This window comes from Lolium perenne, chromosome 5 (genome assembly GCF_019359855.2).
Source record: "Lolium perenne isolate Kyuss_39 chromosome 5, Kyuss_2.0, whole genome shotgun sequence".
In the NCBI taxonomy this organism is placed as follows: Eukaryota; Viridiplantae; Streptophyta; class Magnoliopsida; order Poales; family Poaceae; genus Lolium; species Lolium perenne.
Genome location: NC_067248.2, coordinates 20067684 through 20081546, shown reverse-complemented (window position 1 = coordinate 20081546; position 13863 = coordinate 20067684).

Sequence of the window (13863 nt, the reverse complement as noted above, 5' to 3'; positions counted from 1 at the left end):
AAGCTACCCCAACCCTCCAATGGAGTATCGGGTTAGTTTTGTTGATCACCTCATCCGCGGCCTTTCGGCCCCAATTCACGATTTTCTCCGCGGCCTTCTGTTTGTTTATGGGATTCAACTGCACCAGTTGACCCCCAATTCCATCCTTCACATTTCCATTTTTATCACACTGTGCGAATGCTTCCTCGGAATCCCTCCTAATTGGGTTCTGTGGAAACGCATTTTCTGCCTCCGCCGCAATGGCTCCCACAACGCCACTTATAACATAGGCGGCGTTGTTATCTGTGTCCGAACTGACGTTGATTATTTCGACGTCAAGTTTCCTGATTCTGTTCAAGGATGGCGCAAAAGATGGCTCTATATTCACGAAGAAAGTGCCAACTCTGTGGAACACAACATAATTCCTTTCGACGGAAGTGCCAGAATTCAGCGCCGCCGTTCCTGGGACGCTGAAGCTTCCGAAGAAGAAAGAAAGGCGACAGAAGCTCTTATGTCTCGTATTCATCAGCTTCAAAATACTCGAGGCAAAGAACTATCCGGTGTTCAAATCACTGCCTACTTCCTTAGGATTAGAGTGCAGCCTCTTCAGGCTCGCAAAAATCCCCTTTGGACGTATTCTGGTGAAAACGACGCCAATAGAATCTCCAGTGATCTTTCTGCAAAGGACTTGGAAAAATTGATTCGAAGAGTTTCTCGCCTGGCCAAGAAGGATCCTATCCCCTCCTCTTGTCGCGTGGTACCATACAGCTCCGCCAATCCTCTCCCCGAGGTATGTCGTCTTCTCGAGTTTCAGTCTTGTTCCGAACTTTCCCTGCATCTCATTGTATTGATATCTCCCTAATTTTCCTTTTGTCGCTATTTTCTTGCAGAATCATCCTACTATGGCTTCCCTTCCTCCTCTTCCTGAGGATGGAGAAGTCGAAGAAAGGGCCATTGTCACAGATGACAATCAGGAAGCTCCATCTTTTGTGAACGAACCCGTGGATTCTCGAAAATCTGCGGGTAATTCCGAAGATACTTTATCGGCACAATCTCCTCCTCCCGCTGTCTCCCCAAAAGGCAAAAGAAAAAGGAATGATGTCGAAGATTCCGGCACTTCCAAAGCCGAAGAAGTTGATCCTTCACATCAGAAGGCAGCTTACGATCCTTATCTTGAATCCCTCGTCAGCTCGTAAGTCCTTTTTACTTTTCTTCTTATTTCTGTACTCGAAATGTTTATCTTGTCTTGCTTTTTAAACTGTCGATTTTTAACTAACAGTGATGACGAGGAAGAAATACCAACTGTTGATGTGGCTCCTCGAACAAGTACGTCACATACTGTACTTGCCTCAGACACGCTAGTTGAAGGAGAAGAATCCTCGCCTCCTCAACAAAACGTCGTCACCACAACTCCGCCAGCAAGCCCCCTTGCTCCTTCACCAAAAAGGACAAGGATTGAAACGTTTGTTGAACCTGCCCCTCAATTGGGAAGCTCGTCGACTCTGCTCTTAGATGATGTAAGTTTGTTGATATCTATATTTCCCCTATTTTGCTTTTTCTCTCTTTTTCATGCCGATGTTTCTTTTGCTGTGTTTTTCTTTAACAGCCCATGATCAAAGAGCTTCTCCGCATTGGATCCCAATTTATTGGGTACCGTGAATATGCTAGCAGAGCCGAAGGTAACAACTTTTATGCTTGCCGTTTTTCCTTGACTTTTTGCGCCTGTTGCTTGTCGTGATTTTTGATCTTTCTTCTCTCTTTTTTTTTATATCTCGACAGAGAAACTTGCAGAGGCCAACAAACGTGCCGACGCACTTGCTCAGAAACTTGAGCAAAGTGAGGCGGCTTGCAAGAAAGCCGAACTTGTTGCTAGCGAAGCCAAAGCCGAGGCTGATGAAGCCAAAGCAAAAGCTGCTAGTGTCGAGGAACTGCAGAAAAAACTTGAGGATGCTGCATCTGCCTTAAACGAGCACAAAGCTGCCCAAGCTTCTCGTGAACAGGGGATCCTCAAGCGCCTGAAATCACAAAGTCGACGCACTTACAGTAATATTATTGATCCCTTCTATTTTTATGAGAGTCGCCATTTCTTGTTATTTGACCAACGTTTTGTTTTCTTGGCAGATCAAACAAACCAAGATTTTGATCTGGAGAATCCTGTCGATGACCCTCTCCTTGACGCACTTTCCTATCTGGAGCTGCATGGGTCGGCGTGGCGAATGCTAATGCAGGATTGTCGGCGCTGTTCCCCTACTTCTTCCCGAAGAAAGAGGAGCCCTCGACTTTCCTTACCCTTGCCAAGATGTTCAATTCACCAGAAGACCTTGGACTGAAGATGCGCCAAGAAAATATGAAGATTGCTGTCGAAAGCACTGTTGCTCTGGTTGCTGACAGCCAACAGACTGTTGATTGGACAAAAGTTGGCGGCACCGATCAGATAGAGCAATCAAGGTGGAGGTCCCTGATTAAGGCAGCCAAGCCCAATACGAAGAAGATCTTGGCTTATCTCGGGATCAAACCAGCTTCGACTCCTAGCTCATCAAGGCCGGAGGTCTAGTTGCATGCCTCTTTGTTTTTCTTTATCTGTTTCTTTTGCTCTTGTCGCCAAAGTAGTTATTTGGCGACACGTACTTCGTTAGCTCCACTGTAGGGCCTTTGTAATTATTCCGAAAGATTAATGAAAACTCTATCTTTTGCTTGTTGATTGATGTTGTCTTTTAAATTTCAGTTGGTGTTTGATAACTACACTCCATCTTCCACTCCTTCCAATGTTTCGCCTTCTTCTTCTCGCTCGAAGAGAACTCTTGCTGATGCTATACCTGTCGAAGATTCCTTGCCGCGAGAATTGGATGAACTTCGGCAGCAACTTCAATATGCAAAGAAACAAACACTTGTGATGATTGAGAAATCTCGCAAGTCATCTGAAGCCGAAAAAATTGCACTTCAGCAAGCTCGCGAGGCCGTGGCTGCTAAGGAAATCGCTGCTTCCGAAGCTGAAAAGGCGACTACTCGAGAAAATTTCATGCTCGAGTTGATGAATGAAGCCAGTGCTGATATGTTGGGTATGCTTGTTTCATCCTCCAATATCTTCCGTCTTCATGCTATGTTTCTTGAAGTTTTCTGCTTTGTTACTTGAATAGGTTCCGTCGCTGATGCTGTTGCCGAAGAAGAGAGGGTAAATACTAGGACGAACTTCCTTGTTAACCTTTCCCTTGACCATGGTTCTCTGTTTTGGGCTACCCCAGAGAGGACTCGCCAGATTGTCAAATTTCAGGATCGTGTCTCTCAAACTCTCGACTTCCTTAACTTTTGTACCAAGACCCTGTTTATGGTTTACAACTCCATGTTTCCTCGGAACGTTCAACCAAAAACTCTTCCCGAGTTAATGGAGAAATTCAAGGATACCCACAGGATCCATGATTTTGTCAAAGCTCAACTGGTAGCTGGCGCCAGATTTGCTCTTATCATGCTTCAGATCTGCCACTCAAATCTTGACCTGACCCAAGTTGTTGCGAAAGTCCATCAGAAGGTAAAGCGCCGAAGAGTTGGTGTCGATCAAATTAATACAAAGGTTTCGCCTATAGCCGAAGAAATGATTGAAGACCTTCTTCGGATGGATGCCGACTTTTTTGCCGATGGTCATTATGCTGACTTTCTTGGCGCTGCTCCTGAAGAAAACAGAATTACCCTTGACGACATACTGAATCATGATTAATTATTTTCTTTTGTAGATAACTCTTCTTTGTGACCCATGACTGTGATTATATTGTGAAGCAATCATTATATTTCTATATTTATCTAGCCCCCGAGTGTTTCGGTGGCTATTTACTGTATTTGTATATTGCGAGGTTTTGAACCAAGGCATTTATTTAATATGTATTTATGGCAAATATCAGCCCCCGAGCCTCTTTACTGAGTACTATTTTGTATTTTGACTGACTCACGAGGTATTTTAATACCAAGGCGAGGCCTTTCTTTTTCGATGAACTATATTGAAATTCGTCGGGTCAGAGACTTTGAACATGTCGATAAAGGAAAGTTATATTGACACTATCTTTATTATATTGCAGCACCGCGAGCCCGCCTCATTAAAAACCTTTCCCGGCCCCACTCGGTGCCCCGAAAAAGGAAAAGAGTGCGTCTGAAAACTCGCGAGCGTTTCAGTACATTGAAGTTTTACAAGGACTATATTTCAACTCTAGGCGTAGAACCGCCTGAGTTGCGCCACGTTCCAGGGGTTTTGTTCCTCCACCCCTGTCTTCTTGTCCTTTATCCTGTATGCTCCTCCTCCGATTACTTCCGTGACGATGTAGGGGCCTAGCCATGGTGACTCGAGTTTTTCATGACTTTTTTGCGTGAGCCGAAGAACTAGGTCTCCCACCTGAAAGGATCTTGGCCGCAAACGTCGACTGTGGTAATTCTTCAAGTCCTGTTGGTATTTGGTTACTCGAGACAGTACTTCATCTCTAGCTTCATCAAGTGCATCGACGTCATCTTCTAGCGCTTTTCTCGACACCTCTTCGTCATATTCTGCGACTCTTGGAGAGTCATGCTCTATCTCGATTGGTAGTACTGCTTCTGCTCCATGAACCAAGAAAAACGGGGTTTCCTGTGTTGCTGTGTTTGGTGTTGTTCGTATGCTCCATAATACACTGGGCAGCTCCTCTGGCCAGGTGTGTCGAGCTTTCTCCAGTGGCGCTAATAAGCGTTTCTTAAGGCCGTTGCAGATGATTCCGTTGGCTTTCTCGACTTGGCCATTGGTCTGCGGGTGCGCAACTGACGCAAAGTGTAATTTTATGCCCACTTCTTCGCAATAATCTTTGAATTCATGGGATGTGAAGTTACTGCCATTATCTGTGACAATGCTATGGGGCACTCCAAATCTGAAGACGAGGCCTTTTATAAATTTTACTGCAGATGCTCCGTCTGGTGAATTTATCGGCTTCGCTTCTATCCACTTTGTAAATTTGTCGACAGCTACTAGCATGTACTCCTTTCCTCCTGGCCATGATTTGTGTAACTTGCCCACCATATCAAGTCCCCATTGGGCAAAAGGCCACGACAATGGTATTGGTGTTAATTCTGCTGCTGGAGAGTGAGGTTTTGCGGCAAACCTTTGACACGCGTCACAAGTTCTTACTATTTCCTTGGCGTCCTCGATTGCTGTCAACCAGTAGAATCCTGCCCGAAATACCTTGGCTGCAATAGCTCGACTACTTGCATGGTGGCCACATATTCCTTCGTGTACATCCTTCAGAATTATTCTTCCTTCTTCGGGTGTGACACACCTTTGCAGGACGCCTGAAATACTTCGCTTGTACAACTCTCCTTTGACCACCGTGAACGCTTTGGAGCGTCGAATTACTCGCCTTGCCTCAACTGGATCATCAGGTATTTCCTTCCTGAGGATGTATGATATGTACGTCTGCATCCATGGTATTTGTATCACCATGACCAGGTCCTGATCTTCTTCTTCTTCTTCTTCTTGCTCTTCCTTGGTAGCCCCCGAGGATTTCTTCTCCTTCTTTTTTGATTTTATCGACTTGGTGGATCTCTCTGTTATCTCTTCCCAGAATACACCTGGCGGAACTGCAAGGCATTGCGACCCGATGTTTGCAAGAACGTCGGCTTCGTCGTTGCTCAACCTGCTAATATGGTTTACTTCGCATCCATCGAATAACTTCTCGAGTTCGTTGTACACTTCCTTGTATGCCATCATGCTATCATTGACTGCATCACATTGGTTCATAACTTGTTGAGCCACCAATTGCGAGTCGCCAAAGATTTTTAGTCGAGTCGCACCACAAGCTTTTGCCATCTTCATCCCGTGTATGAGAGCTTCATATTCTGCTTCGTTATTGGATGCGTTAAGGAACGTCATCCGAAGGACATATTTTAACTTGTCGCCTTCAGGTGATATAAGTATTACTCCTGCGCCAGCTCCTTCAAGTCTCTTGGACCCATCAAAGTTCATGGTCCATGTTCTCGACAAATCTGGGGGTCCTGTGTTTTGCAACTCCATCCACTCTGCGATAAAGTCTGGTAGAACTTGCGACTTGATTGCTTTTCTTTTTTCATACGTGATGTCCCGAGGGGAAAGTTCTATTCCCCAAAGGGAGACACGACCCGTAGCTTCTGGATTGTTTAGTATATTTGACAAAGGAGCTTCATTGACCACTACGATCGGATGTGCCGAAAAATAGTGGCGCAATTTTCGTGCTGTTGTGAACACTCCATATGCTAGCTTTTGGTACTGAGGGTACCTTTGTTTTGAGGGCGACAGAACTTCGCTCACGAAGTATACTGGCCTTTGCACTCCATGGATTTTTCCTTCTTCTTCTCTTTCGACAACTAACACCGTGCTAACCACTTGAGGTGTGGCGGCATTATACAACAGGAGAGGTTCCTTTTCCTTTGGCGCCACCAAAATTGGTGGTGTCGAAATTTTGCGCTTCAAATCCTCGAAAGCTCTATCGGCCTCTTCGTTCCATTGGAATTTTTCTCCTTGCTTTATCAAAGCGTAAAATGGTAACGCTTTTTCTCCCAGCCTGGCGAATCTGCTCAAAGCTGCGACTTCGCCATTAGCTCTTTGTATCTCTTTCAACTTTGTTGGCTTCCTCATTGTTACTATAGCTTGTATTTTGTCGGGATTTGCTTCAATCCCTCTTGCTGAGACCAAACACCCCAGAAGTTCTCCTGCTGGAACGCCAAAAGAACACTTCGTCGGGTTCAGCTTGAGGCAGAATTTGTCAAGGTTGTCAAAAGTTTCCTTGAGATCCTCGATTAGTGTTGCCCCCTTTTTTGACGTTATGACGACATCATCGATGTATACTTGCACGTTTTTCCCAATCTGTGTCGCCAAACACTTCTGCATCATCCTCTGATATGTTGCTCCCGCATTTTTTAGACCAAAGGGCATTGTTACAGCAGAACACGCCGTACGGTGTAATAAACGCGGTCTTTACTTCATCTTCTTCTTTCAATCTGATTTGGTTATAACCAGAATATGCGTCCAGGAAGGAAAGACGTTCACATCCAGCCGTGGAATCGATAATTTGATCGATCCTCGGTAGGGGAAAGTGATCCTTTGGATAATGTTTATTGAGACACGTAAAGTCGACGCACATGCGAAGGACTGTCGTGTGTTTCTTCGGCACCATCACTGGGTTAGCTACCCATGTGGCTTCTGTAGATATCTCTTTGATAAAACCAGCATCCTTGAGTCGATTTATTTCTGATAGCATAGATTTGCGGTTTGGTTCCGAAAAACGCCGCAAAGGTTGTTTGATTGGTCTCGCGAGAGGATCTAAGTTGAGGTAATGCTCGGCAAGTTCCCTGGGTACTCCTGGCATGTCAGCTGGACACCATGCGAAGATTTTCCAAAGGTTTCACGGAGGAACTTGACGAGCGCGCTTTCCTATGCGATATCCATATTTGTTGCAATGGACGTCGTCTTTTTCGGGTCTGTCGGGTGAATCTGCACCTCCTTAGAATTTTTCTCGGTATTGAAGGTTGAGTCTTTATTTGGCCTTCCAACATCTGGCAGCACGTCATAGTCAGTCATACTTTTTGACGCCAAATACTCAGCTTGCATCCCGAAAGTTTCTGATAGCCGATGAAAATCCTTATCGCATTTATCGGCTAAAGCGAAGCTTCCTTTGACTGTGATTGGTCCCCTTGGTCCAGGCAATCTCCATAACAGGTATGTATAGTGTGGCACCGCCATGAATCTAGCATATGCTGGTCGTCCCAACAAAGCGTGGTACTGCGACGGAAAATCTACGACTTCAAATTCCAGCCTCTCAATTCTATAATTCTCTCGGGTTCCAAACTGAACGTCGAGATTAATTTTCCCCAATGGATAATTTGGCTTCTCTGGTGTGATACCATGGAACCTTGTGTCTGTTGGCTTCAGGTTTGCTAAGGATATGTTCATCTTCCTCAGTGTGTCTGCATACATGAGGTTTAAGCTGCTGCCGCCGTCTATGAACACCCGAGAGACATCAACCCCCGTAATAACTGCTGGCAAAATAAGTGCTGACTGCCCTGGTCGAGGAACTTGTTGCGGATGATCTGCTATTGTAAAGCCAATATCTTGCCCTGACCAATTAAGATACTCGACAGTTGGTGGAGGCATTTTTTCTGCCATAAACACTTGTCGTGAGATTACTTTCTGAGCTCTATTTGATGGCCTGGCCTTCTGAATCATCGACACCGCTCCGTGAGAGTTTGGATCAACATAAGGTGGTGGTGGGGGTGCTGCCGCTATTCTGAGCTGGTGCCGATTGTCGTCTGTAATCGCGGGAGGTGGTGGCAGGTGAATCTCGCTCCTGGGTTCTCGAGGATTTCTCTGTGTTGCCCGCGCTGTAGCGTGCTCTGCATATCGTAACATTGCCTGAAAATTTCGACAGTCTTTACGCAGTGCCCTGTTGTCTTTTACCGTTGCTGTCGAGGAAAAAGTGCATCTGACACGGCCCGTTCATCATCTCTTCAGGGGACACGAAAGGCCTTGGGAACCTAGGCCCGCTATTTTGCCTGTTGTTGCGAGAATCATCCCTATTATCACCTCGCTGTTCACTGCTTCTCTGATAATCATCTCTGTTGTTTCTTCCTGTGTTTGCTCGAAAACCTGCTGAAATTTGTCCTGGAGCGTCATAATTCGGGTACTGTCGAGGAAATCGTCGCCTCGGTTGATAATTTCGACCACGGTCCTCCTCTGGCGACCTGTGCCGTTTGTTGTAGACAGCATCTTCTCCATCTGCCCATTTGTTTGCTATCTCCATTAACGCAGATACTGTCTTTGGATTGGTCCTTCCCAAATCCTCGACAAAATCTCCACGCCTGATTCCTGCGACAAACGCATCTATTGCTCTCTCGTCAGATATATTTTCTGCCGAGTTTTTGATGATATTCCACCTTTGGATGTACTTTCTCATTGGCTCATCTGGCTTTTGTCGACATGCTCTCAATTCCTCTAACGACGCAGGTTTTTTGCACGTGGATCTGAAGTTCTTGACGAACACGTCCTCGAAACTTTCCCAGCTGTCGATAGATCCCGGAGTGAGTTTCTTTATCCACGATCGTGCGGCTCCACTCAAATGCACCTGAATGCTTTGCATAGCTGTTGCCCTGGTTCCTCCTGTGAGCTTCACTGTCTCGAGATAATCAACTAGCCAATCCTCTGGATCTTGAAGGCCGTCGAACTTCTTGAAGTTGTCGGGTAATTTGAATCCTGAAGGGACTCGAGTTTTTCGGACTCTCCTCGTGAAGCATGGCAAGCCGCACATATCTTCATCGTTAAGCTCCGGAGATTGCCGATGATCCCTTACGCTTTGCCGCGCCGTCGACCCTTGTTTGTCTTCTTTGTCTCTGGCTCCACTTGGTCCTTCAGGTGCTGCCGCCGTTGCCGCTGCAGGTCGTGGACTATTTTGTCTTGCCGTTCCTTCGGGAGGCGTTGATACAAATGCTGTTCCCATAGCTCCAACCCCTGCTATCGCCATGTTGTATAACGTTTCCCTTGGATCACCTGGAGGTGGTTTAGATGCAAGGATAAAGGCTTGTGTCGCCATATACCCAGCTTCTGGTGTCTTCGGGATAATGTTCCCTCTTGTGTCTATCGACATAAAGGACATGTCGAGATTTTGAACCAAGTGCTCTCTTTCAGCTTCGGGTATGTGTTGTAACCTTGATCTTCCTCTGTTCCGAGCCTCCCTGTGGCTATCACCCGAAGTTCTAGATTGTCGACTTAGATCTGCCCTTCTCCTGCTGGATGCAGAAGCTGCCTCCTTTCTTGTTTTAACTCATTTGTTTGTTTTTCCAATTCTCTGGCAGCTCGTGCGAGCCTATATTGATATGCTTGTAATTCCTCTGGTGTGGCCGTGGTAGCCATTGGTTCTGTACCGTTCATAGCTCTCGCGGCTCTGTCCCATGCTGCTTGTGAAAGTTGAACTCTGTCTCGCGGCTCTGGTCCGACGTATTTGTTGCCCAGGCCTTGTCGCAGATTGGAGGGATCGACGTATGGATTTCCCAAATCGTCGAAAGCCTCAGACGTTTCCTCTTGATCTTCAATGGCATAAATCTGATGATGCTTTGTACTCAGATCTATGTTGGGTTTGGTGACATCATCATTGAGATTAATGAAGACCTTGCCCACTGTGATAGATTTGTCGATGAAGTCGTAACTGTCGACATCGCTTGAGCCATCGCTTATATATGAGTCCGCAGATGACTCAAACGACATGTCGTTGAAGATCTTGGCGAGTTTCTCTCTTGCTCTGGTGCTGACGTAGCGTGTCGCCGAAGTTTCTTCTTCTTCTGACTCGGTTGGCGATGTATAGCTTGAAAAATCGGAATTGACCGCCGACGATCCCGACGAAATAGGAATTTCGACACGATACGATCCTTCTTTCTCGACGCGAAAACGAAACCTTCCGAACGTCATCTCCATAGGCTCCGCCAGGTACGCATATGCATCCAAACGGGAGGTCGGGTGAGGAACAAAATCGACAAGACCAGCAGCGATTTGTTTACCTCGATCCATTATGTTGCTTGCGGTTGATGATGTCGAAGATCTTGAACGTGCCATCGAGATCAGATCCTTACGCCTCTAGTTCCCACAGACGGCGCCAATTGACAAGGTATCAACTTGTCAATGCCTATGGATTACAGGCTAGGGTTTAGTTGGAAGTAGAGGGCAAGTAGATCTCGAAGGTTTCAGCCGAAAAGTACTCGACGATTATGAGAACTAGGGTTTGTAACAATGATTTTCTTGCCTCTTCGTCCCTCGACTCCCCCTTTATATAGGAGGTGGAGCCGAGGGTTTCGTTTTGTACAAGTTACAGAGTCCGGGACGGTTTCTAACTCATCCCGCCAGATTTACAAATAACACTTCCTATTACAATTCTAACCTTCCTTAATATATCTTGAACTCCCGAATCTTCTTATTCTTCGAGTATTGGGCCTTCAGTAAACCCCGGGTACTATCTTCGGCAGGCCCATTTGGGATGCCTATGTCAACTAGTGACAAGCATTAAACACAACAAGATTGCAGCAACAATAACTTCACAAACTTATATAGATAGACTGATCATAATGTAACAATTCATCGGATCCCAACAAACACAACACCGATTACATCAGATGAATCTCAATCATGTAAGGTAGCTCATGAGATCATTGTATTGAAGTACATGGGAGAGAGAGAACCAACTAGCTACAGCTAGAACCCATAGTCCATGGGGGAACTACTCACAGAGCATGATGGAGACGGTGGCATCGATGGAGATGGCTTCCGGGGGCACTTCCCCGTCCCGGCGGCGTGCCGGAACAAAGACTTATGTCCCCCGAAACGGAGTTTCGCGATGGCGGCGGCGCCCCTGGAGTCTTTCTGGAGTTTCGTCAATTGGTATCGGGTTTTAAGGTCGCGAGGGATTTTATAGGCGAAGAGGCGGCGCAAGGGGGTGCCTGGGGGGTCCACCCCATAGGGCGGTGCGCCCCGCTCCTAGGCCGCGCCAGCCTATGGTGTGGAGGCCCTGGGCCTCCTCTCCGTCTCCCCTTCGGTGTTCTGGTCCGTGTCGGTGAAATAAGATGTTTGGCTTTTGTTTCGTCGAATTCCGAGAATATTGCCCAAACAGCCTTTCTGGAACCAAAAACAGCAGAAAACAGGAACTGGAACTTCGGCATCTTGTTAATTCCGGAAAATGCATAAAATCATTATAAAGTGTGAGCAAAACATGTAGGTATTGTCATAAAACTAGCATGGAACATAAGAAATTATAGATACGTTGGAGACGTATCAAAGTACACCCTTTCCTCTTATGGCAGGGTCCAGCCTCTCCATGAGCAAGACTAACCACCCGCCGGGTGGATCTTCGATGGTAACTCACCTGTCCAGCAGGAAGGAAGGAATGGTGACGCGGAGACCGGAGCTGTCCCAGATGCCCACGGAGAAATCTCCTCCGCCGTGGTAACAGAGCCTCAGGCTATACCCACGGCAAAGGCCGTTCTCCTCGACAAAGCTCCTCCAGCCCAGCGCCAGCACCAGGACCCCTATCGCGGGACCCTCGGTGGCGACGTGCCAATGGTGCCGACCTCTGGGATGGTGTAGCCTCGCGCCGCACGGCATCTCGCGAAGAGTCTCACGTGCGAAGCGCTCGGGCAGACGAAGCCTCCTTTTCCAGTCAGGAGCATCAAGCCTGACGAGGAGGTCCCAAGTGCTATGGGACCCGACCATCTCAGGCTTCCCCCTCTTCGAACAAGACGGAGCCGGATCTGGAGCCAAATCCGGACTCGGTGTTGGAGCGCCACACCGACGGCGAGGTGTCTTGTCTCGACTCCCGCGAGGACGGCCACGCGGCCGCTTCGCCGATAGAGATTCATCCTCCCCCGCGGGCGTTGACGATGACGCTTCTCCAATACGGCCACCACCACAGCCGCCTCTGCCTCCGCCTCGAGCGCCACGCTTTCCGCTCCAGGGATGGTGGCCTCTTGGCCTCTTCACCACAGGATCCACACCTTCTGGCGCGGCGGGACCCTTGCTCTTCTCGGAGATTGAAGACCTCCTTGGCGCCATTTGGTGGTAGGGAGAGGAAGAAGAAGAGTGGGGAGTGGGGAAGGCGACGAACCTTCTCCCCTCCATATAGGGACGATGGGTGCGCTGGCGCTTCGATCGCCACGCATTAATCACTGGGGGGTGCCACACACCCCAATAACTCTGTGCGCAACCACAAGGTCGTGTCTTCTCACGCCACGGTTTTCAAACCAACGACGGGATATATTCTGCCGTTTGGTGCGCACGGCTCAGATGCAACCAACTGCTCTGACCGGTGGACCCACGCAAAGAGACTCGTGCTAGCAACTGTTGGTCACTTGCCCCTTCATGGCCATCAATGGCCACGTGTGGGACAAGTGCCCGGGGGGTACTGTGGGATCCCTGGCAACTAGGGTGCCATGGACCTACGGTTGCTACGCCCAAAGTGGCTACTCGAACGCAATCGCTTGAGGCGGCTACTCCCGAGTGAGGCTCCACGAGGCGTAAAACCCTCATGGAGACACCCAGCTGGAGCGGAAGACGGGATCGGGGAGGAACTCCCTCGCGGAGGTCCCCGAGCCACCATCCTCTCCACGTCAGTGATCCCCTTGGAGACGATAAGATCAACCAAGGGGGCATCGGATGCCACCTTCGCAGTCCCCTCCCGCAAGAACAAGGAGAACGTGCAATTGGAGCTACTGGACAAAGCGGCCGAACGCTGATGACGCTGAGGCTGAGCCCAATGCTCCATCCCTAGGAGACGGTCCGCCTTTACCACTTTGGTGCAACGACCGGCTCGTCGAGGACCAAACCACCAAGGCCCTGTCTTTGCCACTTTGGTGTAAAGACGGGATGGACGACACAAGTTGCCAGAGAAGGCGTCACCGCCTCCCTCAGCACCTGCCATGGACCGATGCTTTAATCGACCATGGACTAGGTCTATCTGTAAAGCACGAGGGCGCTTCCCGCCCTCGTCGTGGGGATTGTGGGAAACCTTCCCGCTCAAGATATTTGAGGGAAGAGGACCATCTCCCTATATAAAGGCTAGCCTTGCTATCGTAGAAGGGGACGATCCAGAGCGATCGCAAACCCTAGATACTTGTACGGTCATCTTCTCCATTGAGACCTGCAATACATCCACCAAAGCATGATAGTAGTGGCTTTACCTCTCCGAGGGCCCTGAACCTGGGTAATCGTTGTGTCACTATCTGCAGTGTTACCGACGGGAAGGCGACGACGAGCTCTTGAGTCCCCAGTGTTCGAACCTCTCGGGTTCGGTGACACCCGTGTTCCTACCCGGACACAAATATCTGGCAGACACACAACAAGTGTGTATGGTGTTTGTTGTGTACCTATGA